The sequence below is a fragment of the Mustela putorius genome, unplaced genomic scaffold (genome assembly GCF_011764305.1).
Source record: "Mustela putorius furo isolate JIRA1106 unplaced genomic scaffold, ASM1176430v1.1 tig00003853_pilon_pilon_pilon, whole genome shotgun sequence".
In the NCBI taxonomy this organism is placed as follows: Eukaryota; Metazoa; Chordata; class Mammalia; order Carnivora; family Mustelidae; genus Mustela; species Mustela putorius.
Window position 1 is genome coordinate 82,443,760 of NW_025422005.1, and position 27,704 is coordinate 82,471,463.

Below are 27,704 nucleotides of genomic sequence, written 5' to 3' on the forward strand. Positions count from 1 at the left end.
TCCTAAAAACATTGAACATTTGACAGAATTCTTTTAATTATTCCCTTTTTCACAAGTTTCTTTCCTTGATTGCACTTTAAATGCACAGTTTCATACATACACATACTGGTTGTAATTCACTAAAAAATAAATCTACATCTTCTGAATTCTTTTCAAAGAACCTAGTAAAGCAAACATAAAAAATTATAACATGTTACCTATGAGTAGTGCACATAGATGTTTGTTATGATTTTTTTTTAATTTTCACTATTTTTTTCAAAATTAAAAGCATTAATTGTAATTAGTGTTTATTGAATATGGGCTATAAAACAAGGTTTGTAGAACCAGGAGTGGGCTGAGAGTTGGAGAGAACAGAGAGGAATTAAGAGGCAAGAGCTCATGGAAAGTCAAAAAGCACATGCGGTGGGGAGACAGAAAGCAGGGGCTTTAGTCAGGTAACAGGATCTCAGCTTCAAGATGGTAGAGGTGGGATTTCTACTTGGGAAAATAAGGCCGGAAGCTATCTATGGAAGAAAACTAGTGAGACATGATGGCAAAAGTAACCAGGGGATAAAAAGTCAAGACGTGGTAACAAAAAACATAAGGGTTGATGTTAAAGTTGCCTAGGATGATTGTAGATAAAGATCAAAAGTCATATGATAAAGTTCTCATGGATATGTGGAGGTGAGAAATAAGAAGAGAAGGCAATGCAGAGCAAAGACCTACATGTGGCTGTAGGACAGGCAGAGTGCGGCTAAATTTCATGGCATATGGCTCAATGGTAGGGCATAATTTACTACATATCTAGAAGTGGAAATGGGAATCCAAAAGGGTGCTGGATGCAACTACTGGCTTAAGAACAGATACATGGATATGTACGGGTGGGGAGGGGAAGGGGAGGCAGGCAGAATGGGAAAAAAATGACTTCAGTTTGAGAGAGGTTTGAAGAATGTTCCCTTTTTTCAGAGGGAATAGGTATTTTATGGAGGTAGATACTAAGAATCCAGGAAAGTATTAAGGTTATCAGGAAATGTCAAAAGGATACAGGTTTCAGAGGGAAGAGTAAATAGAAGGCATCTCCTCTAGGAAAGAGCAAATTTAAGTCCTAGCAGGTGATAACTGATTAGAGGGAATTAATCTGCAGCAATGGTGTAGGACTCTTAGGACAACATAAGGGGTGCAAATAAATGAGTACCTGTCCATATTCAGGCCATTTAAGACTATTTAGGCTTTTGTTTTATAAATGTTCCTGCAAATGCCTATGACATGGGCAATTTCAGATTCACACTTGGCAGTAGGACTTTATCATTAATGTAGCATAGAATATGCAAATTAAGTTTTTTTGATCCTGCATTATTTCATATTTAATCTTCAAACATGTTCTTTGGGAAAATTCTTATTAACAACCACTGACTTTGGACACTATGGCACAAAAGGAGAGGCAGAGAGCCAAGGATTTGCTCTGTATTTGCTTGTTTTTGAAATTAATTATCTAATTGTCAGTATATCCATCTGAAAGAAAAGCTTTCTGATATTGCAAGCATTGAGAATTAGACAAAAATGACCTTACCCCCGCCCCTCATTATTACCTCAAGACCTAACATAAAACAATTCCTATTTCTGCTTGGCCAAATGACTGACATTTCTGTGTGCCCAAAGAGCTATACCTTCATCACGGACAAGCTATAATACAAAACTCCTGTTTGTCTATTCTAGGAAATTACTAAGAAAACATAACCCCAATCCTTCACTCTACACTAGGTACCAAAATAATTTCACAGCTGATTTAAAACTCTTACCCTCATCTTCATGCCCCAAGTACAATGTGACCTGTCTAGCCAGGAAGCTAACAAACCATTCTCTCTCTTCCTCTTTCTGCAGTGTGTTCCCCAGCTCCCAGCAGTGGTCTGTTCCCATAGTTAACCTCACAGACAAGATAAAGCTTTCTTGCCCAATGAAGCAAGAAGAAAAAAAATCTCTCTCTGAAAATGTACCTCTGTCTCAAATTTTTTTTCCAGAAATAGATATTAATCCTGCCCCTTTGCCCACTCAGCCAATAGTCAAAGAACCTCAGAATATAAAAATTCTCAGTAATTTTCTATGTTGCTCCCATCAAACCATTTCATTACATATGACTAAAATGGAGTAGGGAATAGAAAATAGTATGTATTCACCTCTGGAATGATCTCATATATTTCCTGAGCCAGAGATCCCACTGGCTTCTCTTATGTGCAATTCAAAGATGCCTAAAGAAATGACTAAGTATTTATGGTTCAGTTAAAATGTGAAAGCTTTTTCTTCTACTATTCAATACCTACTGCAAGAATACTACTGCAATGTAAGTTACATATTACAAAAGTGATATCTCAGCCATGGGGAGAGATCCATTTAATCAAATCATTGTCAGAAATGTAGCATTTTCAGAGCCACAGCCTGATAAAATGGCCCAGCCTCTTTGTTTAGGATGGGCTTACCCAAGTCCATATAGGATGGACTTGCCCAAGTCCATTTAGTTGGCAACAGAACTGTGAAAGGCTGTAGGTTTCCCAGACCCTGGTCCAGCTTTTATTCATTTATTCCCTTATCTCCATGATGTTCCCCCATATCCATCCTTCCCTTCCCCCAGCCAACCATGGGCTTCCTAATCCATGATCTAGTTGCTTGAAATTCTTTTGGAGAGAAAGCCAGTTCTTTGAATTCTGAACATGAAAAATGAACAAAAAAACACTCCAAAAGTTAATAGTCACAAAATAATTATTTATGTGATTATAATGTACCAGGCACTGTATAACAAAATTAATAAGATGGAAGCAGTGGAGGTAGGATGGCAGATTTGGTTCAAGAGAGGTTTCAGAGTTTGAGCTCATTACTTATAAGTAACCAGCGGATTATGTGCTAATACGTAGCTTAGACTGAAAAGTCCAATCGACCAACCAAGAAACAACAACTAAAAGCAAAACAACAAACTCTATCTGAGGTCTTCAAAAGAGTAACTTAATAACATCTCTTACACAAATAAATAATTCATGTAATTTGAAAATAAACATGTTCAAAGTCTAATGAGCCCTTAATTTTTTTTTCAGGGTGTGTAGGTGTTTTTAAATTAACATGTGAGTACCAATAAGGAAAATCTCTTTTCAAAATGTGCATATGGTTATGATAAAACTGCTGTATTAATTTGAATTGAGAAAATGGCTTGCTTTGTTAATATTGGGTAAGGAAGGTATTACAATTTTTAAAGCATTTAGAAAATTTTACAAGGATACAAATGACAATAAAATATCATCTCAGGAAAATTTAAAAGCGTAAGTGGTAACAGAGTGCATTTTTAGAACTGGATATGAGACATAAATTTGGATTTTGATAGAATTAATACAAATTATCATGAAGCTTTTATAACTATGCAGTGAAATGTTAAATGTTTAGCTCAAAGTATTAATCGTGTAACATGATATACATTTTAGCAAATTTGAATTAATGAAGACAATAAAATTGTACTGTGAGTATGACTGGAAAGATGAATATGCTTTATAACATTTTATTTCACATAATTTCATTTTCTATTTTATGTAATGAACTTGTATCCTCAAATTTTTAGTAAAGCAGTAACACATTGTTAAAATATCTTTATATAAAAAATAAAGTTAGCATAAATTTTTCTGCCTTAATCCTAAATAGAAAGAAATAGTTATCATAGGTTGCAATTTATTCCTTTTTTCCTTCCTCTTTCTTCTTCATTTTTTTGCTTTTTGCTTTTTTGGGTCAGAAGGTATGATTACATAGATACTGTCACAGGTGACTGTTTTCTACTGGAGAGACTAAAAACTTTGGAGTTTGATTCCTGGCTTTGCCCGTTCACATGTTTTTATCTTGGGTAAGTTACTTTTTAGTTTTCAGGATTAGTTTTCCACATTTGTAAAGTGAGGAAAATAATACCTTCCATTTAAAATTGTGATGAGTCTTAGCGATCAAGTGTGTCTGTTACTCAGCATCGCAACTGGCACATGAAGGATAGTTATTACTCATTAATTTAGTCATCATTAATTATTATACCCTGATTAATAGATATCTGCAACATATAATTCTAAAGGATGTGCACCTGAGCTTTAATGCTATTCTCTTTGGTGTGTTTTATTTGATGGCGGGAGAAGGAAAAGGGAGGATAGCAATAACCAAAAATGTAGATCTACAAAAAGAGGCATGGAGACCTTAATAAATGTGGACAAACTGAGTGTTAATTTGCATAACTTTGGGACAAATATCTCTAACCTTCATTTTTTTCCTTAATAAACAAACAGATTGAACCAGATGATGCTGATATTAAAAAAAATTAATGATTCAAAGATACTCTGGCATTCAAGGACTCTGATTAACAATACTGTTATGTTTATTGAGAATGCTAAAGAATGGCAACTCCAGTTTTTTCTACCAATATCAGATTTTCCTCTAAGATTAGAAGGCTGTTCTAGTGATAATTGGGAGTAAATTTTAATATAAATCAGAAAATCAGGAGTTGCATAGAAGTTCGTCGGTTAGAATTATTCACATCAAATACTGCCCTTGGGGAATTCTAATGTGTGATTTGATATATTCTATGTAATCAATTACTGATAGACTTTGACAGATTTGGTCGTCTCTTTCCTAGACTCAGCCAGCATGGCCTAGTGGACATGGATTTTAAATAAGAATAATAATTTAGGGGCGCCTGGGTGGCTCAGTGGGTTAAGCCTCTGCCTTTGGCTCAGGTCATGGTCCCAGGGGCCTGGGATTGAGTCCCGCATGGGGCTCTCTGCTCAGCAGGGAGCCTGCTTCTCCTCATCTCTCTCTCTGTCTGTCTCTCTGCCTCTTTGTGATCTCTCTCTCTGTCAAATAAATAAATAAATAAATCTTTAAAAAAAAATAATTTAAACAAAGTATTCTGACAGTTGCCTTAAAAAAAAACACAATCTTTTATGACAAGTGTCCTTTATGTTGCTGATTTTTATAGATTATTGAAAATTTTAAGAAATGTCCACTTTTATATAAAATTTAATAAATGTTATAATGTATATGAAAGAGAAGCCATTGAACTGGGCTGGGCATAGGGCATAGTCATATGAACACCAAGACCACTGTCTTCAGGGAACAGAGACCTACATGATAGAATGACAAGACAGTGATAATACACATTGATAGAAGTATGATTGTCCTTCCCCACATCTGGTTCCCCTTATCAAAGTTTTAGTTTACATCTATCTACCATCTACCTACCTTTTTATATCTGTAAAAATTGCCTATAGGTGAATCAAGCCTTTTCAGAATGTAGAAAAAGTGGAGCCTGAGAGTCTAAGAGAAAAAATACATAGCAGACAAGGCTTAGGAGTTTTTGCTAGATAATCCTGGGAAAGACAATGTAAAATGGAATGTAAGAACTAGAACTGATCCCTAGAAAAACTCAATCATTCATTTATCCTAAGAAATATTAATTGAAAAAAAAAGATCTACTAATTGAGCTTCTACTATGCATTAGCTACCATTCTAGGAGGTTGAGATTTGGGAACAAAAGAGAAAAAATTAAAAAGATATCTAATATGATGAAACTTATACTCTAGAGAAGGAATAAGTTTCATAAGAAAGGAGACCCTGTTTTTCTAGTTCAGTACTCTGTTCTAAAATAGTGTCTAATACTTAGTACATATTAAAAAAATATTGGTAATATAAACAAAGTCAAGATGGCAGAAGAGTAGCAGACTAAGATGACACCAGGTTGCAGGAGCTTAGTTAGATAGTTATCAAACCATTCCAAACACCTACAAATCCAACAAGAGATCAAAGAGAAGAGCAGCAACTCTAGAAACAGAAAATTGACCACTTTCTGAAAGGTAGGATGTGTGGAGAAGTGAATCTGAAGCAATGGGAAGATAGACTGCGGAGGGAGGAGCTAGCTCCCAGCAAGCAGTGGAGCAACGGAGCACATAATCAGAACTTTTAAAAGTCTGCTCCACTGAAGGACATCGTTCTAGAGGCTAAGCAGGGATGGAGCCCTCATGAGGACAATGTGGTTTCAGGTCCTGTGGGGTCACAGAAGGATTGGGGGTGTCTGAGTGTAGCAGAGCTCGTAGGTATTAGAGCAGGGAAGCAGGCTATAGAGACAGATCCAAGGAGTGAGCTCTCAACTTGGGGTTACCTTAAACTGTGATCTATGGCACTCAGACCACTGCTCTTTGAGCAGGGACTCCACAAGTGGCAGATCTGGGGAGACCCATCAGAAGAGCAGAGTGACAGGAATCTGCTGGGTTTGGAGACTACAAATGGGACTGTGTGCCAGTGACAGAAATGCTCGGCGCAGCCTGGGTGAGCTCAGAGCATGGCCAGACATCAGGGAGATGGGAGTGATTGAGTGCTTTTCTTCGAGGGTGCACTGAGGAGTGGGGCCCCAAGCTCTCAACTCCTCTGGGCCAGAGACTGGGAGGGTGCCATTTTCATTCCCATCCTCCAGAGCTCTATGGAAAGCATTCAGGGAACAAAAGCTCCCAAGAGCGAACATGAGCAGATTACTTAGGCTGGCCCCTGGCAAGGGCAGTGCAATTCCACCTTGGGCAAAGACACTTGAGAATCACTACAACAGACCCCTCCCCCAGAAGATCAGCAAGAACATCCAGCCAAGACCAAGCTCACTGATCAAGGAGAACAGCGGAATTCCAGAGGAGAGGAAAGCAAAGTATGGAACTCATGACTTTCTCCCCATGATTCTTTAGTCTTGCAAAGTTAATTAAATTAAAAATTTTTTTTTTCTTGGGCGCCTGGGTGGCTCAGTGGGTTAAGCTGCTGCGTTCGGCTCAGGTCATGATCCCAGGGTCCTGGGATCGAGTCCCACATCGGGCTCTCTGCTCAGCAGGGAGCCTGCTTCCTCCTCTCTCTCTCTCTCTCTCTCTCTCTGCCTGCCTCTCTGTCTACTTGTGATCTCTCTCTCTGTCAAATAAATAAATAAAAAATCTTTAAAAAAAATTTTTTTTTTCTCAAAAATCTCCTAACAAACAAGAGCCCAGGGCCAGATGGCTTCCCAGAGGAATTCTACGAAGCATTTAAAGAAGAATTAATTCCTATTCTCCTGAAACTGTTCCAAAAAATAGAAATGAAAGGAAAACTTCCAAACTCATTGTATGAGGCCAGCATTGCCTTGATCCCAAAACCAGACAAAGACCCCATCAAAAAAGAGAATTACAGACCAATATCTTTGATGAACACAGATGCAAAAATTCTCACTAAAATACTAAAATACTCAGTCACAGCAACTTCTTCCTAGAATATTGCCAAAGGCAAGGGAAGCAAGGGCAAAGTGAACTGTTGGGATTTCATCAAGATCAAAACCTTTAACACAGGAAAGGAAACAGTCAATAAAACCAAAAGACAACTAATGGAATGGGAGAAGATATATGCAAACAACATATCAGATAAAAGGCTAGTATCCAAAATCTATAAAGAACTAATCAAGGGCGCCTGGGTGGCTCAGTGGGTTAAGCCACTGCCTTCGGCTCAGGTCATGATCTCAGGGTCCTGGGATCGAGTCCCGCATCGGGCTCTCTGCTCAGCAGGGAGCCTGCTTCCATCTCTCTCTCTCTCTGCCTGCCTCTCCATCTACTTGCGATCTCTCTCTATCAAATAAATAAATAAAATCTTAAAAAAATAAAAAGAACTAATCAAACTTAACACCCAAAGAACAAATAATCCAATCAAAAAATGAGCAGAGGACATGAACAGACTTTTCTGCAAAGAATATATCCAGATGGCCAACAGATAAATGAAAAAGTGCTCCACATCACTCAGCATCAAGGAAATACAAATCAAAACCACAATGAGATACCACTCACACCAGTCAGAATGGCTAAAATTTAAAAGTCAGGAAATGACAGATGTTGGAGAGGATGTGGAGAAAGGGGAACCCTCTTACACTGTTGGTGTGAATGCAAGCTGGTACAACCTCTCTGGAAAACAGCATGGAGGTTCCCCAAAAAATTGAAAACAGAGCTACCCTACGACCCAGCAATCACACTACTGGGTATTTACCCTAAACATACAAATGTATTCAAAGGAGCATGTGCACCCAAATGTTCATACTGCTGAAACTTTTCATAGCCAAACTATGGAAAGAACCAAGATATTCATCAACAGATGAATGGATAAAGAAGAGGTGGTATATATGTATAATGGGATACTATGCATCCATCAAAAGAAATGAAATCTTGCCATTTGCAATGACGTGGATAGAATTAGAGGGTATTACGCTGAGTGAAATAAGTCAATCAGAGAAAGACAATTATCATATGATCTCCCTGGTATGAGGAGTTTGAGAAGCAACGTGGAGGGGTTGGGGGTTAGCGAAAGAAAAAATGAAACAAGATGGGATCAGGAGGGAGACAAACCATAAGAGACTCTTAATCTCACAAAACAAACTGAGGGTTGCCAGGGGGAGGGGCGTAGGGAGACGGTGGTTGGGTTTGGACATTGGGTATGTGCAATGGTGAGTGCTGTGAAGTGTGTAAGCCTGATGATTCACGGACCTGTACCCCTGGGGCCAAAATACATTATATTTTAATAAAAATAAAAAATTAATGAAAAATATTGGTAGAATAAAATAAAAATAGATACTTTCAAAAGTAAAGAGTATTATTGGGGTCTGGGATAGGAGACTGCCTTCCACGTGATGGTCAAGGAAAGCCACTGTAAGATGGTACCATTTGATTTAATAATTAATGTCCAAATCTCTTTATTTTTTATAAGATTGAATTACGTCACTGCTAGAGCATTTGATATTGTCCCACAGATCGTAAACACTATGACATGTATTTCTTTGATTCTTCAGTTTGCACAACATCTATTATTCTTTCAACTTCACTGATTCTTCCCTCTGCCATATCCAGGCTCCCATAAAGCCTATCCCATTCATTTTTCATTTCTGACACAGTATTCTTCATTTATTTCCATTTGGATCTTTCTAATACTTTACAACTCTGATAAAATTCTGTATCTTTTCATGAATGCTCGCTCTTCCATTGGATTTTCTTTTTGCTTTTATCATGGTAATTTTAAAGTCTCTATCTGATCATTTCAATTCTATCTCTGGATCTGCTCAACCTACAAGAAAACCTAATCTTGATGCTGGGTCACATTGTCTTTTTCTTTTTTTTTTTTTTTCATGTCTTATAGTTTTTTATTATATGCCAGATAGCTTGTACAAAAGAACAATAGAAGAATGCTGGGTAATTCAGTCAGTTAAGTGTCTGCCTCTTGATTTTGGTTCACGACATGATCTCAGGGTTGTGAGATAGAGCCCCACTTTGGGCTCCAGGCTGGGCATGGAGCCTGCTTAAGATTCTCTCTCCCTCTGGTCCTCCCCGTACCAAAAAAGAACAGTAGAAACTTACCTAAACAATAATTCTCCCCAGAAAAGAGTGCATCACTTCTATTATCAGGTTGCTAATGTAAGAGACTGAGTTGATGAAATCTGTTGTTGAGTCTGGGTTTTGTTGTGGTTTTACTTAGATTCAGCTTTCCACTGGCTTCAAACGTTTTGATGGCTGAATCAGAACTCTTCTTTTCAGTAGGACTTGGGAATTGAGCCCCAGAAAGCCTCCAGGGCCTCTTTATTATGATTAGGCCAGCCACCAACTTTCCAAACCATCGGAAATATCTTTTGCTGCTTACAGACCAGCTGTCAGTTTTTTGTGTTGCTAAGGCATTCTCTTGGCTCTGCAGTCCACACAGGCTTTCTGTGCTTCAGAGTATCTTTCTGCTGAGCCTTCCTTCCTTAAACCTTCAAAAGAGCCACTGCAGCGCATGGGTGAAGGCCTAAAATGTCTTGCAACCCAAGCCTTCAGCAGGGTTCTGATCTCTGTAATTGGAGAAGACTGTACCTACCTTAGAGCGGCTCTCTCTCACTTAGGCTGCCTTAGCCCACAACTGATAGGCTACTCAATGAAGTAACATGAGAAAGAATTGGTTGCCAAAGACTGACAAGGTCTGTGTCTGGGCTCCTTATATTTTCACACATCAGACCACTTATGTGTCTTGAGCAAACACATGAGCAAAGCAGTTATGTGTTTCTTCTCTCCAAAAAAGAACTTACCATTCTCTGGAATCCAGCTCATGTAGGTTAATTTGCATTCTCAGATCTTTGCTAGTTTTTCTTTTTTTTCTTCTTTTTAAGGTTTTATTTATTTAGTTGAGAGAGAGAAAGAGTGTACAAGTAAGGGGGAGGGGCAGAGGGACAAGCAGAGCCCCCACTGAGCAAAGAACCTGCTGACAAGGGGCTTGATCCCAGGACCCTGAGATCATGACCTCAGCTGAAAGTCTGACGTATTATTGACTGAGCCACACAGGCACCCCCCCTGCGAGGTTTTTAAAAACTTCGTTTTGCAGTTTATCTGACTTGTTCTGCTTGTTAGGGTGAGAGTGGCAGGTTCTGGTTTTCTACGTTTGAAGGAGAAGCAGAAGTCCTGCCTGAATTTCAAAGTCACAATCTAACCATACTGCATTTATTCTGGCTGTTTGAGTTTGAGCTGAGAAGTTCGCAAAAGGTGTTAAGCAGAGACAAAGGCAACAACTCTGTATCAAGACATGACACAAGGGGCGCCTGGGTGGCTCAGTGAGTTAAGCCTCTGCCTTGGGCTCAGGTCATGATCTCAGGGTCCTGGGATGGAGCCCCGGGTTCTCTGCTCAGCAGGGAGCCTGCTTCCCCCAATCTCTCTCCGCCTCTCTGCCTACTTGTGATTGCTCTCTGTCAAGTAAATAAATAAAATCTTAAAAAAGAAAAGAAAAGACATGACATAAAATCCTGGAGTTAAGTAGTGGGTATGAAAGTATATGAAATGTAAAGTATTTGAGGTGCAATCACAGTGTAGGTAATACTAAGAATTACTGGTATGTAGTGCTATATGTCATTGTTTGTTTGATTTCTATGCTGTCTCCAACAACTCATTAAAAATCTGATTGTACACATAGCTTTTCCAGTCTTTAAATGTGTTCACTTCCTATATTAAGGCACCTTCCCCGGTACCTTGTAACCCCAGAGCCGTAACTAAATTTACAATTTAAACTAAATTAACCACAAATAGTCACTGATCATTTTAATATTGGGGATTTTAAAGGACACATTATGAAGAAATTAAAATGCAAAAAGCAGCACAAAGTTAAATTAAATTATTTATTATGGAAAGATTAGTCAATCTAGTTACTTCCCTAAATTTTGCATGAATAAAATATTATACAAAATTTCCTTTTGGGTGATCAGTATATAGATCAGAAACTCCCCAAAGAAGCTATATTAATAAAGTTAACTCATTCCTTATTAATGCTCCAGGCATTTTAACAACATGCGAAGTGAAATATCTACCTCAAAAATGACTTTAATGGTAAGTTATTTCTTTGCTTCATGTACACAATGGATAATTAGTTCAGGAAAAAATCTCAAAGGGAGAAAAAATAGCTAACTGTGAAATTCACACATACTTTTCTTGGATTGGGTACAAATGCTATTCAGGCCAATACCAGGGATGCATAAATTCTTTCTATCCTATTTACAATCCAGTCCTGATTAGTTAGGAGCTCATTTTCCAGTTTGTGAATTATCTAGGTCTTTGATTCTTCTCTTCCCTCTGGCTGATTACCTTTACCATTTCTCTGCTCATTAGCACCTCCACCAGAAGGGGAAGAAAATCCAGGTGAAAAGAAAAACATGAACATTTTTGAGTACTCTAAAGCTTGACTTTTAAGAAATATTAATTTTCTATTGTGTGTACATATCAGATGTTTTGTTATCTGAACATAACAGATAACATAACATCTGAACATAACAGAAATTCTACCACTTACAACCTGAGTAAAATCCTTAAGAAATTACTACCTTCATCCAGCTATGTTGGATGTGTTCTACAAATGGCTATACAAAATTAGTGACTTATTATGCCTTGATTTCCTAAAGTCCCTTTTTCACTTCTTGCTTCTTATACTTCCCTTAAGATTTGGGGTTTGCCTTGGGAAAAGATTGCCAAAAGATTTTTTTTTCTTTTTCTTCTGTTCTTCTCTTTTCTTTTTAAAATCATTGCTTTTATCTCTAACACAATTATGAAATGCACTGTTGATATAAAACTAGAAGATACTGGTAAAAATAACATATCCTCATTGCTGAATTTCTTCCCTATCTGTTACTGAAATGGATAATTGCAAGTTGCCTATAAATGTGTATTATTCCTACTAAAATGGCCCTCTTTCTAATGTATATTTTCATAACTTTGGTTCTTAAAATGAAGACAAATCCCACAGAATACAATTTTCAATCATTTGGAGGGTTCATTGTACACGTTTGTTTTATCGAAGTTTACTTCACTTGTAGGAATGATTGGTTTGCCTGGTGATTAAATTAGTTGTCCAAGGCCTCTGTGACTATTCTCCTTTTAGCTGGTTTTAATTAATTAGATCTTATTTGTGGGTCTCAGATACAGCCTCAAATTCTGCTTAAATGAATCAACTATCCAACCATAAATAATGGCTAAAAATGAAAAACAGTCATTATATCAGTGTACAAACCTTTAAAACAGCACTGCTAAGTTTCTGTTTGTTTAACTATCTTAAAGAATAAAGAGAATACTTTCAAGTAAATGTCTTAAAAGACCTAAGAGGAAAATATGAAAATAGTTCCTTCTGAAAAATAAATCTCTGGAATATCCCTGTAGGGTGCAATGTAAAAGAATAAAATACCTAGTGGCAAAAAAGAACCTGGGGGAAAAATGTTGTCTACCAGCAAGCTCCCATCCCCCACTCCCAAAAGTAAAATAGGATAAGTAGTTTTGACAAAGTAAATCCAACACATAGAATTGCAGTATCTTATGTTAAATAAAAACCTTTATACTACCTCCTACTTTTAAGCCTCTCATAAAACAGTGGTGCTTTTTTTCTAAGATGTTTTTAAATAGGCCTTTTATTTATTTATTTATTATATTTTTAAAGGTTATTTATTTATTTATTTGACAGAGAGAGACAGAGACAGAGAGAGAAAGCACAAGCAAGGGGAACAGGAAGAGGGAGAAGCAGGCTCCTTAAGGAGCAGGCAGTCCGATGTGGGGCTCAATTCCAGGACCCCAGGATTATGACTTGAGCCAAAGTCAGTTGCTTAACTAACTGAGCCACCCAGATGCCCCTAAACGGAATCTTTAAATAAAAAAAATATATTTTAGGGATTTGCAGGAGCAAGGGGAGGAGAGTAGAAGGTTTTACTTTATCCTTTCTCTCTCTCCTGGTTTCCCAAATATTTTAGAAGAATACATTTGAGTTCAGTTCTCCACAAAAACATTAGAAAGGATGAGAGATTACCAAATTGGTATTAACTAAGTGAGCCCACTGAATGAAACTCCAGCTGTTTTGAATATGGACTTGGTTTCATTTTAAGACATGGTCCGGTTACAGTTACGTAGCAAACATGTGTAACTTATAAATTGTTTCCATTGACTCTTTCATGAGCTAGTTTATGCCAAAAAAAAGAGTTTAAACTCAATTCATCATCACCATCCCTGGGGTCTCTTTCTGCATGGTTCAGTGTGTTCCATGCCATACTTTCGTATGGAGGAGACAACAGTGTTACCCAAAAGGCAGCCTGACAAATTACAAAGTAAAGGGGAGTATGAGAAAAAGTATGTTGTAGTCAGTTAATGCTTGTAAAATGTGACTATGTAAAAAAAAGCTTTGATAAATTTCCTTCTGATTTTTCCCTTACTGAAAGACATGAATGGCTAGCATTTTAATTTTTGAGCAGAAGCTCAAAAATTGACCCAACATTTTTTTTTTTCTTAAAACAGCATAAGGTCATTTTAACCTGTTAATTCTCATGAGTCAACATCAAAGTGAATGTTACCAGAAAACTATGCCAGAAAGCCACAATTTTGTGGAGGATAATAATTGCCTGGTGGCTCAGACAATGGGGTAGGGATTGAGGAGCTCAGTGATAGGAGTTTACCCATCCAACTAAACTCAGAATTAATTACCAGGAAACAATCCATGAAAAGTGGCATTATAATTTTAAATTTAACCTATTTTTAAACAGATTTATTGGCATATAACTTTACATATGATATACATATTCTATGTATGTTATATGTAGTATGTTATATAAACTATATATAATTCCATATGTTATGTATACATAAATTGCTTATGTTATATATGTACAATTCTTTATATGTTATAACGTATAACAAAATAAATTGTACATATTTAAAGCAGGTGTATTTACTTTGAAACCATCACAATCAAGATGATTAACGTGTTTATCATGCCCCACGTATAGGAGTCTTGTAGCTGCATATATCCTAGCTAACATTAAATTTTAGACATTCTGGGGTGCCTGGGTGGCTCAGTGGGCTAAAGCCTCTGCCTTCAGCTCAGGTCTTGATCCCAGGGTCCTGGGATCGAGCCCCACATCGGGCTCTCTGCTCAGCAGGGAGCCTGCTTCCCCCCTCTCACTCTGCTTGCCTCTCTACCTACTTGTGATCTCTCTCTGTCAAATTAAAAAAAAAAAAATTAGACATTCTAATAGGTGTATATTTCACTGTGGTTTTAATTTGCTTTTTTATAATGACTAATGATGCTGAACACATTTTTATTTGCGTATTTATCATTCCTAATCTGCCTTGGTGAAGTATCTGCTCAAATATTTTTGCTCAAAGTGAGGAGGATTATTTCCTTTCTTACTATGGGTTTTGAAAGTTCTTTAAATATTCTGGACTAAAAAATATTCTGGATATAAGTCCTTCATCAAATATATGATGTATCTTCTTCTATTCTGGTTTATATTTTCACTTTCTTAACAATAGGTTTAGAAGAGCAAAACATTCTAATCATGTCTCTTTTTTTTTTTCTTTGAAGCACTGTGCTTTTGGTACATATCTAAGAAATGTTTGCCTAACCTAAGGTGACAAGAACTTTCTCTGATTTTTTTTTTTTTAAAGATTTTATTTATTTATTTGACAGACAGAGATCACAAGTAGGCCGAGAGGCAGGCAGAGAGAGCGGGAAGCAGGCTTCCTGCGGAGCAGGGAGCCCGATGCAGGGCTCGATCCCAGGACCCTGAGATCATGACCCGAGCCGAAGGCAGCAGCCCAAACCACTGAGCCACCCAGGCGCCCCTCTCTGATATTTTCTTTATGAAGTTTTATAGTGTTAGGTTTATTGTTTAGGTCTATGAGTACTTTGAATTAATTTTTATACATCATGCCAGATATGAGTCAACATATACTTTTTTTGAATACGGATACCCAATTTTACAAGCATCATTTGTTGAAAAGACTGTAATTTGTACACTGGATTTCCTTTTTGCAGCATAGCCAAAAATCAGTTACTCATACAACTAATGTGTGAGTTGTTCTGGGGCTTCTTATTCTCTATTAGTCTATTTGTATATTTATTTTTATGCCAGTATCACCCTATCTTGATTCCTGTAGTTTTAAAATAAGTCTTGAGAAGAGAGATTTTTAGACTTCCAAATTGGTTCTTTTTAAATGGTTTTGGCTATTATAAATTCCATAGGAATTTCAAAATCAGCTTGTGAAATCCCACCAAAAAAATCAAGCTAACATTTTTTTTTTTAAGATTTTTACTTATGTATTTGACAGACAGAGAGTACAAGTAGGCAGAGAGGCAGGCAGAGAGAGAGGATGAAGCAGGCTCCCCGCTGAGCAGAGAGCCAGATATGGGGCTCAATCCCAGGACCCTGGGATCATGACCAGAGCCAAAGGCAGAAACTTTAACCCACTGAGCCACCCAGGCGCCCCTCAAGCTAACATTTTGATTAGGATTGCATTTTATCTTTACATCAGTATGGGGATACTTGACATCTTAACAATACGAACTCTTCCAATCATTGAACACAGTATAGCCTCCCATTTATTCAGGTCATCTTTGATTTCTATCAGCAATATTTTGTAGTTTTCAGAGTTCATGTCTTTCACATCTTTGTCAGATTTATCCGTATTTCATGGGGATATTGATATATTAATATTAGTATATTTATTTTATATATTGATATATTAATATATTTATCTTATTTATTGATATATTAATGTTGATATATTAATATATTTATTTTAGTTTCCAATTGTCTATTGCTATCATATAAAAAGTTTGATTGGGGGTGTCTGGGTGGCTCAGTGGGTTAAAGCCTCTGCCTTCAGCTCAGGTCATGATCCCAGGGTCCTGGGATTGAGCCTCACATGGGGCTCTCTGCTCAGCAGAGAGCCTGCTTCCCCCCTCTCTCTGCTGGCCTCTCTGCCTACTTGTGATCTCTATCTGATAAATTAAAAAAAACTTTAAAAAAAGGTTTGATTGATTTTTATAAATTGATCATAGATCTTGTAACTTTGCCAATAAACTCATTTATTATTTAAAGTAGTATTTTAACAGGCCATGTCTAGGATGAGGTGAGTTAGGCATTCTCCTAGGGTAAAAATTTAAGAGAGTACAAAAAAATTTGTTAATGAAGATAAACACGATTTTAATGCAATATTTTTTAAAAAATCAAATCTGAGGGCACATGAGTAGCTCAGTCAGTTAGGCGTCTGCCTTTGGCTCAAGTCATGATTCCACGGTCTTGGGACTGAACCCCATGTTGGGCTCTCTGCTTATCAGGGAGTCTGCTTCTCCCTCTGCCTGCCACACCCCCTGCTTGTTCTCTCCCTCTCTCTCTGTCAAATAGATAAATAAAATCTTTCTTTTAAAAAAATCAAATCCAAAAACAACAGCCTGTAAGCTAGTTGCCTGCTTTTGTAAATAAAGTGGTTTTACTGGTACATTTAATCACATTTTCTACATAAACAATCATGTCATCTGTGAATGAAAAACAGTTTTACTTCTTCCTTTGAAATCTGCATGTCTTTTTTTGTTATTATTGTCATTCTCTTATTTAACAGAACAGAAACTTTAGCACAATGCAGAATAGTAGCGGTGAGAGCGGATACCCTTATCTTATTTCTCTTAGAAAGAAATGTTCAGTCTTTCACCATCAGCTGTGATATTACCTTTGGTTTTTTTATTTGTTTTTAATGCTTTCCACTAAGTTAAGGAATTTCCCTTCTATTCCTAGTTTGGTGAAACTTCTTTTAAATTAGAAACAGATTTTTAGATTTCTTAAATTTTTTTTTGTTTGGTTTATGAAGATAATTATAAAATTTATATTGTTGTTGTCATTGTTGCTTTTATTTAGTTTGTCATTTCTGTGAATTACAATAGTCTGAAATGTTAAACCTACTTGGAATTCTTGGGACAGACGTCATTTGGTCATAATATATTAATAATCTTTATATATTAATTGGATTATATTTGTTAAAATGTGTTTAGAACTTTTTCATCTATGTTCAAGAAGGATAATAGTCTATACTTTTCCTGTCCTGTCTTTGTCAAGTTATGATACTAGGGTGTTGGTACCAAAGATTTAGTTGGGAAGTATTTCCTCTGTTTTACTTTTCTGAATGAGTTGTAGAATTGGCATTATTTTTTCATAAATTGTTGGTAGAATCTACCCATGAAGCCATCTGGGCCTGCAGTTTTCTTCCTAGAAATGTTTGGAACTATAAATTCAATTTCTTTAATATTATCTATTGTTTCTTGACTAAGCTTTAATAATTTCTGTCTTTCATGAACCAGTTTATTTGCATAAAATTATTGATAATATTCTATAGTTTTTCTTCTAATATGCATAGAACCTGCAGCGGTGCTACTTCTCTCATTTCTTATACTGATAATTTGTGTTTCTTCTCTCCTTTTACCTTCATCAATCTGGCTGTTTTATCAATTACAGTTATTCTTGCAATGACTTTTGCAAAGCTTTACTCTCCTTGATATTCTCTATTGTTTTTCTTGCTACTTATCAATTTCCTCCACTGATCTTCATTATATCCTTATTTTATTTACTTTGAGTTTAGTTTGTTCTTCTTTTTCTAGTATGTAGAGATGGAAGTTGCAATAATTAATTTGAGAACTTTCTTCACTTCTGATTATATGTGTTTGATGTAATAAATTTCCCTACTTGTAATGTTTTTATGACATACCAAAAATTTTAATATTCAATACTTTAATTTTTATTCAATTCAAAATAATTTCAATCTCTCTTAAGCTTTTTCCCTTTATTCAAAGGTAATTTAGATGTATTATTTATTTTTTAAATATTCTGGGGATTTTCCAAATACATCCCTGTTGTGGTCAGAATACATACCTTAGATGAACTGAACTTTTTAAAATTATTAACACTTCTTTTATTGCACAGAATATAGCTTATTTTAGTAAATGGTATGGATGTATTTGCAAAAACTGTGTATGCTGTTGCTATGGGTGACATGTCCAATAAATGTCAATTAGATAAGTCGACATCATTTTTCAAATTCTGAATAACCTCACTCCATTGTTTTATTAATTATTTACTGGTAGGTATTAGGATCAACAGTTATTTTGAGTTTTTCTATTGTTCCTTCCTGTTCTAGCAGTTTTTGCTTCATGTATCATAAAATCTTGTTACTAAGTGCATAAACCTTAGGACTGTTATCATTTCTGGATGGACTGACCATTTCATCATTATAAAATGATTCTTTTTGTCCCTGGTAATAATCTTTGCTTTGATATCTATTTTGTCTGTCATTAATTTTACAAGATTTTTTTATTAGAGTTATAATGATATATCTTTCCATTGATTCAATTTTCTATTTGTGTCTTCATATTTAAATTTTATTTTATTTTATTTTATTGGTAAGCAGTACATATAGTTGAGTCATGCTTTTCCATCCAATCTGAAAATCTCTGCCTTTTAATGAGGGATGTTTAGACCACTTACATTTAATGTGATTATTGATATAGTTAGGTTTAACTCTATCACCTTACTATAGGTTTTCTATCTGCATTGTCTCTTTTTTATAGGCCTTCTCTCTTATTCTGCCTTCTTTTGGTACTCTATATGATTCTATTTTATATCTCTAACGTTGTTTTTAGCCTTTTAGCTATTGTTAGCTTTTTAACATAATTCTCCTGCATTACTTTATTGGTTATTTAGAGTTCAGAGAATACATCTTGAAGTCAACAGTCTATCTCCAAGTGATAAAAAAAAATTTACATAAGGAGTTAGAAGCTTACAGTAGTATACTTTCATTTCTTCCTCACAACTTTTGTACGATTATCATATATTTTACCTTAATATATTTTATAAACCACAGACTGTTTTATATTTTCATTTAAGCAACCAATTCTCTTCTAACATGAATTAAATTGTTTATAGTTACAAATTCTGGCAGTCTTTATTCCTTTGTGTAGGTCCACATTTCAACCTAGCATCATTTTACTTTCTACCTAAAACATTTAAAAAAATATTTCCTGTGGTGTCAATCCCTCAGTGATGAATTCTTTTAGTCTTCTTGTGGTTGAAAAAGAATGCATTTCATCTGTATTTTTTTTAAGATTATTTATTTATTTGAGAGAGAGAGAGAGAGAGAAGAGCAAGAGAGTGCATGAGAGGGAAGAAGGTCAGAGGGAGAAGCAGACTCCTCTTGGAGCTGGGAGCCCGATGTGGGACTCAGTCCTGGGACTCTGGGATTATGACCTGAGCCAAAGGCAGCCACTCAACCAACTGAGCCACCCAGGCTCCCTTCATCTGATTTTTGAAAGATATGTTGTTGAATTTTGAAATCTAGATGAACAGTTGTCATTTTTTTCTTTCAGCACTTGAAAGTTGTCTTCTAGCTTGTGTTGTTTCTGACAACAAATCAAAACAATAACCTTTATATTTATTCTTCCATATGGAACATGCTTTCTGTCTTCACTTTTAAAATTTTCTCTTTGTCACTGATTTGATTAATTTGATTATGATATTCTCCTTGGTGTAATTTTCTTCATGCTCCTTATACCTGGAACTCAAGTTTCTTGTTTGTTTGTTTGTCAAATGGGAAGGCTTGTAGCTTTATGTAAAACTGGGAAAACTGGGGCCATTATTTTCTTCAAACTTTGAAAATTCCAGTACATATGAGGCCACTTGAAGTTGTCCCTAGCTCACTAACACTATGTTTACTCCCCACTCCCCAACACCCCCCCACCCCTGCATGCATTCTACTTTAGTTTTTATTGCTACATTTTCAAGTTGACTAATCATTTTTTCTGCAGTGCCTAACATGCTGTTAATAGCTACCAGTGTATTTTTCATCTTATTCATTGTAGTTTTCATTTTAGAAGTCTGGTTTAGTGGGGGTTTGTTTGTTTTTTATCTATGTTCCTTCTCTTAACTTAGTTTTTGAACACATGGAATATAGTTGTAATGATACTTTAATACATTTGCATGCTAATTTTAACATCCCATCAGTTCTGGCACATTTTTCATTGATTTTCTTCTTATTTGGGGTTGTATTTTCCTACTTTCTTACATGATTGGTAATTTTTTAAAATTTAAATTCAATTAACCAACACATAGTACATCATTAGTTTCAGATGTAGTATTCAACAATTCATCAGTCGTGTATAACACCCAGTGCTCATCACGTAATGTGCCCTTCTTAATGCCCATCATCTCATTACCCCATCCCCCAACTTACCTTCACTCGAGCAACCCTCAGTTTGTTTCCCACAGTTAAGAGTCTTTCATGGTTTGTCTCCCTCTCTGATAGGTAATTTTTAAAAAAGATTTTATTTATTTATTTGACAGACAGAGATCACAAGTAGGCAGAGAGGCGGGCAGAAAGAGAGGAGGAAGCAGGCTCCCTGCTGTGCAGAGAGGCCCATGGGGGGCTCAATCCCAGGACCCTGAGATCATGACCTGAGCCAAAGGCAGAGGCTTAACCCACTGAGCCACCCAGGTGCCCCATTGATAGGTAATTTTTAATTGAATACCAAACATTGTGAAATTTATCTTATTTTGTCCTAGATATTTTGTATTCCTATATCCTTTAATTTTATTCTGAGCTTCAGTCAAGTTACTTGGAGATATTTTGATCCTTTCAGGTCTTGCTTTAAAGTTTGTGGGGCATGACTAAAGCAGTGCTCCTCAGCCTATGGCTAATTTTGAATCACAGGGTTTTCTAGTCTGGCTAGCAGGAAGAGTCATTATTCCCAGATGCATTTGAGAACTGACTATTTGTCCCTCTAATCCATTCAGAAAGTTCTTTCTATAGTCCCCCCTAATTCACTCACTTGCATGAGCTAATCTGCATTCTGCTGAATACTCAAAAGAGACATTCTGTAGGGCTCTGAAGAGTTCTCTGTATGTAGCTCTCTGCTTTCTGGTGTTCTCTCTTGTGAATCCTAACCACCTTGGTCTTTCTGGAGATTTCTGTCTCAACTCAGAGAGATACCTGGGTTCTGCTCCTTGCAATGTGGCCTGGAAACCTTCTTGAGCAAAGGTAGAGCTCAGTTCCTTAGTTTTCTATCTCTCAGTGACTACTATCTTTATTGACTGATATTCCAGATCTTAAAAACTGTTGTTTCATATATTTTATAAGTTTTCTTTTATGTTGCTATCTCAGTTGGGATGGTAAATCTAGTGCCTACTACTCCATCTAAACTGTAGCTAATGTTTTCTTTTAAGGAACTAGGAATATTTTATCTCAAAAACAAACACAAAACAAACAAACAAAAAAACAACTTGGCTACATGGAGCCAGAAATGAATCAGAGATCTATGAGCTACATTATGTATTCTGGTTTATTTTGGCTACTCTTGCTTTGTAGAACTAAACACATTTTAAATTTTCTTTGTTTCTATGCTGATGCTAAGAAAATAACTCCTTATTTAAGTCTTGTTTTAATTGGTAACTAAGTCAAAAGAATGAATGATATTAAAGCACAGAAGTATAATGAATACAACACTGAGCAAAGAATCATACTTTATATTCTATATGACATATAATAAACTCAAGTTCAGAAGAGTCATTAAAAAGCATATTTAGTGAGCGAGTTTTAAATTTTTTAGTTGGTAGTTATTTCTATAATAGTGACTTTTATATGAATTGTTGAAAAATCCTTTGAAAACAACTGCCAATATACTTCAAGAACTATAAATATGCAGTTACCTTTGACCTACCAAATCCCTCTTTCAGAATATTTTATGAAACCAATTATTATATTAAGTAGGAATAAAAGCTAAATGCATAAAGGTATCCTATGCAAAGTAATTTATAGTGGTGAATAACTGCAATGTGCCAAACATATTATAAATAATATCTCATTTAATTTGTACAACCTCTAAGAATAGTTATTGTTATTGCACAAATGAGGAAGTTGAGGTTGAGAGTGCCAATAAATAGCAAGTCAGAAGACAAGCTGAAATTCAAATCCATTCTGACTTAAAACTTATGCTTTTAGCTTTTGACTCTTTCATCTAGGAAAATGAAAATAGGTATGTCTTAGGGTAACTGGATATGGATTAGTTTACCTCCATCCACCCTAACTTAAAATTTCCATTACTATTATGATTCATTTTTATTTTTCTTGTTGACTAGATATATCTTTTTAAAAAAAATCATTAAAGTAACATCATCAGATAACTGTTCTGGATTTTAGCAAAGAAGGGAAGTTGGGAAGTATCTATGTCCTCTAGAATTCATGGTGGAAAGAAGGAAGGAGTTTCCTAGGGATACACTAACCTTCCCTTCAATAGCTGCTCTAGCGGTTTCCTAATTTATTTAAAATAAATCAACATGGGAATGTGTAGAAATTGACAGAAATAGAGACTTGAGAAGCTTAAAAATTCCAGAGGGAGCAAAGAAGGAATTGCTCCAGTGCAGGGATGCTTACATTTCTGTTGGTGAATATCCTCTTCAGGATATGAGGGGGAAAGGGCCAAGGTCATTTTTATGGTTTATAAGGTCTGTGATAAGAAAGCAATGGTTTAATTAAAAAAAAGAAAAGAAAGCAAAAATAACAACTCTGTACGGGTCATTGTTGGCCTGACAACATATATATTATAGTGTTATCTGTTACTAAATTTTATTTTTCTAAATAGATTGAGAGGGGGGTAACAAAATCCCCTTCTTTTTTTTTTTTAAGATTTTATTCATTTTATTGACAGAGAGAGACACAGTGAGAGAGGGAACATAAGCAGGGGGAGTGGGAGAGGGAGAAGCAGGCTCCCCGTGGAGCAGGGAGTCTGATGCGGGGCTTGATCCCAGGGCCCTGGGATCATGACCTGATCTGAAGGCAGCCGCTTAATGACTGAGCCACCCAGGTGCCCCCAAATCCCCTTATTTCTAATGAGTAAGACTTAATTATGAATAATCCAAAGAAAAGAAAGCCTGCTTCTGCTGAGTCAGGCTTCATGGTGCCATAGGAAGACTGCAGGAGTTACGGGGTGATGAACATCAATTGAATAAGCAGTGAGCATCTTCCTTGCTTAGGGGATCCATAGATCCAACTGAATCTCTTGACTCCCTATTTTCAAATACAGAACTTAAGGTGGGACCAGGTAACAGTTCAAACCAAGGTCCACATTGAGTCACTGACCTTGTTTTCTAAAGTCAGCTACATCCCTGCAAAGCAGTATATATTGAGCTATAAAATGTCCCGTGCTGGGACTAATGACAAAATAATGGTTGGCTGATGACAGACTTCTTTCTTTGTCCAATAAAAAAGATTTTATTTTCTCTTTGAAAGTCTGTGGTTAAGAGAGCTCAATATAATTGACCCATCTGAGTGGGTGGGCAAGGGAACTGAAATAACATTACTCCTAATTCTGCAGGTTCCTTAGAGCCAAGTTAAATACCTCTTTAAGGTGTAAGGGGAAGATTTTCAGTTCCAGTGAGTTCACTTACTAGCTGTGTGACACAGTGCCCTGTGCAATGCCATGTTTTGAAAAGTCAGTTTCCTCATCGAGAAACTGAGGAAAAACTCTGCTTCACAGATATATGAAGCCCACGGTTCCTAGCACCTATAAACGGCTCTCACTGATACAGGACTTTAATAAATATTTAATGATATATGTCAAGGGTTATGAATGATGCTAGTTTTATACACAGTAAAATTAATTGACGAACTTTGTACAAAATATACACACGTGGGCACCTAGGTGGCTCAGTGGGTTAGGCCGCTGCCTTCGGCTCGGGTCATGATCTCAGGGTCCTGGGATCGAGTCCCACATCTGGCTCTCTGCTCAGCAGGGAGCCTGCTTCCCTCTCTCTCTCTCTCTCTCTGCCTGCCTCTCTGTCTACTTATGATCTATGTCTGTCAAATAAACAAATAAAATCTTAAAAAAAATATACACATGCACCACCTACACACACATACCAAGCATGCACACACATACACAGAGTTATACTCATTGTATCCATGCCAGAATTTCTGAAATGACTGAACTAGAACAGGGTCTAACCATAAATACCTTTTCTGAAGCTTCCCAATATGCACCCAGAACTGAGAACCACTGGATAATGTTCTTTATCTGAGGTACATAGAATTCTTGATAGAATGCAGGAAATTCATGAATTTGGATGGGAAAAACTTAGACCTTTATTTTCACTAACTTCTGCTGAAATTTAGCATTTCCTCCTGTATACAACAAACCGCAGTAGCGCTATCAATACCTCTAACTTTGCACTGATAGAAGCCATGGAAAATCACACAATTGTCACAGATATCTCACCATGTCACTGACAGTCACCATTATATGTCAAAATTACAGTACCCTAATAACTATTAGTAATCTAATAATTATTAGATCTGCCACCAGGCTGAATTTCTAGTGACTTATTAAAGAGGAACATGCATTACTATAAGGTATTCTTTAAAATGAGTTGAGCATTCTATTTTATGACAATGGGAATCCTTTGCAAACTACCAAATTGAGTTTTACACATTCAAAAACATTCTGAAGAAAAGCCTTTAGGTTTCACAAGGGTGTATACGGAGCCCATGGCACACACGCACACATGAAGAGTTAAGAACTCTGTATTTAGAGGCTATTGGTCAAGAAAGTGCTTTCAGAAATGCTGATGAAGAACAACTTCTTTGGAATAATTTTGAACTTAATGTGCATAATGCTGATTTCCCAGTAATGAACTGAGAAAGGGTTTCAGCAGAATGAGGTGTATTGTAATAGAAGTATATTTACATATCAATTGTTCTTCCTTTATTAATTTCTCTAACAAAGCCATCACTCCCTTTTCTATCTTCACCAGCTAATTTACTGCTGAATCCCTATCTTTTGCCTAACTCTTACTTTAGCTGCCACAAATGATAGAAAATGTCAGTCTTTGTTTGCTAATTCAGTGCATTCAGACAAAATGCAGCATGGTTTTTTTTTTTTTTTGGTAAAAATTTTTTTCAAAGTCTAAAATATATGGTTTCTAAGGCTTTTGCAGTGAGAATGAAAGGATTCACTTAAAATTGATTTCTGTAAGCCCTAATTATACAGTACATTTCATAATAAGCATTGCAAAATCTCAGCTTAGGAACAAAAAAAAAAAAAAAACCTCTTAGTAATAATTGTCACTACAATGATCAGTGTGCCAAATTTAATTCACAGATAAATAAAAGGAAACCTTGAAAGCTGGGCAGAAGTCTAATATAAGTGTAGGCTTTGGTGGAACTCTGTGATAGTTAAGAAACAAGCCCTTACAATATATTTCAGGATCTCTTTATATTCAAGATGTTCTTCCAGCTGTCTCCTCAAGTTCATGGTCAACTGGTGCCTGTTCTCTCTGGAAAGAGAGATACTAGCTGCTGATATCAGCTGACCTACATCCCTTCTCCACAACCTCCAGAATAATTTCTTTTTCAAAAGTTAGCCCTTGCTTAGAAGCTGCCACAGTGGGTTGAATTATCTGATCCCTGTCATTAAAGGTGGCAGCCACGCACTTGAGAATGATGTGGGAAAACTCCAGTGAGAGTGATAATTAAACTTGGAAAATGAAGGGTCACCTTCTTTCATTCAGCTCATTGGGTTTGGCATCAGAGTAATTCCAAAACAGTGGGGGATATTCTACTCTCAGCATGGCAATATCTAGGTGCAACACATTATTTCCATGGGTTCAAATGGGAATGCCATTTTAATTGTATTTAAAATGTTATCTTTGATATGGGGAATAAAATGTTAGAAATTAGTTCTAAGAATATAGAAAAAGAATAATGAATACAATCTAAATGGTGAAAGAATTAGAAACAAGAAATGCAAGCATTGTTTCCTCTGAAGAAAAAGCATTATAGGAGAAGAAAATTGTTTCCGGGGAAATTGAAAAGAACATTTAAATGTGCCTCTTCTTCCTGGCTGTGGAATTACAAAGTGAAGGTTTCATCTCAGCTTTCTTGTCTACTTACTGTCATTTCTTGGAGGCCATTGTTTAACATCTCACTCCTGCCCAGAACAGGGTAGACAGAACTTAAGCCATTGGTGGGAGTTCTCTTCCAGGAAAAACGTAATTTTTTTTTTCAGATACACTATAGGAGCAATATTTGGGGGAAATTATATTTCATACTATTCTTATGCTGCATTAAAAAGTCATATTGAAATTTTAAAGGCCTGAAATGACACTATAGTAGGTACATTAGAGAATACTATCGTTAGAAAGGAGCACAGATGCTAAAAGCAAGTTTCAAGTTCAAATTCTGGTTTCACTGTATATAATAATCCTAATCTGATCCATGGGGAATATGTTCAAAGAGCTCCAGTGGCTACTTGAAACCATGGGTAGCACTAAACCCTCTAAAAATAATCTGTGCTTTTTCCTATACGTACATACGGACGATAAAGATTTAATTTATAAATTAGGCACTACAAGAGATTAACAATAATAACTAATGATAAAATAGAACAATTATAACGGCATACTCTAGTAAAAGTTGTGAGAATGTGATCTTTCTCTCTCTCTCAAAATACTGTATTGTACTGTCTTCACTCTTTGTGATGATGTGAGAGGACAGTGTCTATGTGAGGAGATGAAGTGAGGTGAATGACATAAGCACTGTGACAGAGCTTTAAGCAGCTACTCACTTTCCAAACAATACATCAGAAGGAAGATCACCTGCTTTCAGACCATGGCTTGACTGCTGGTAACTAAAACCACAGAAACTGTAACTGTGGATGAGTGGGGAACATTGTATTAGCTGTGTAACTCTGGGCATGCTACTTAACTTCTCTGTTTCCTCTTGGTTTCCTCTCTGTGAAATAGGGAAAGTAATAGTAAGTAATAAGTAAGTAATAATAATAAGATTGTTTAAAGAGGGGCGCCTGGGAGGCTCAGTGGGTTGGGGCCTCTGCCTTTAGCTCGGGTCATGATCCCAAGGTCCTGGGATCGAGCCCTACATCGGGCTCTCTGTTCGGTGGGGAGCCTGCTTCCTCCTGTCTCTGATTGCCTCTCTGCCTACTTGTGATCTCTGTCTGTCAAGTGAATAAATAAAATGTTAAAAAAAAAAAAAGATTGTTTAAAGAATGAGTGTTAAAATATATAAGGCAGTTATAACAGTACCAAGTACAATTTAATCTTATAAGAACTCAAGCTTATTGTGATTGGTATTATGTCACTGCATGTTCAGTACCTGGTATAATACTCAAACTTGCAGACCATCTTTAAAAATTTATTTATAGGAATGCCTAGGTGGCTCAGTTGGTTAAGCATTTGCCTTCAGCTCAGGTCATGATTCCAGGGCCCTGGATCAATCCCCACATTGGGCTCCTTGCTCAGCTGGGAGTCTGCTTCTCCCTCTCAATCCTCTCCTTGCCAGTCCCCCTACTTGTGCACTCTCTCT

At 36.4% G+C, this 27,704-nt stretch overlaps 1 protein-coding gene across 1 annotated transcript in view; it reads right to left on the minus strand.

Moving 5' to 3' along the window:
- Positions 1-27,704, minus strand: part of DPYD (dihydropyrimidine dehydrogenase) — an 836,293-nt gene that overhangs the window by 316,015 nt on the left and 492,574 nt on the right. The gene's annotated exons all lie outside the window — the stretch shown is intronic.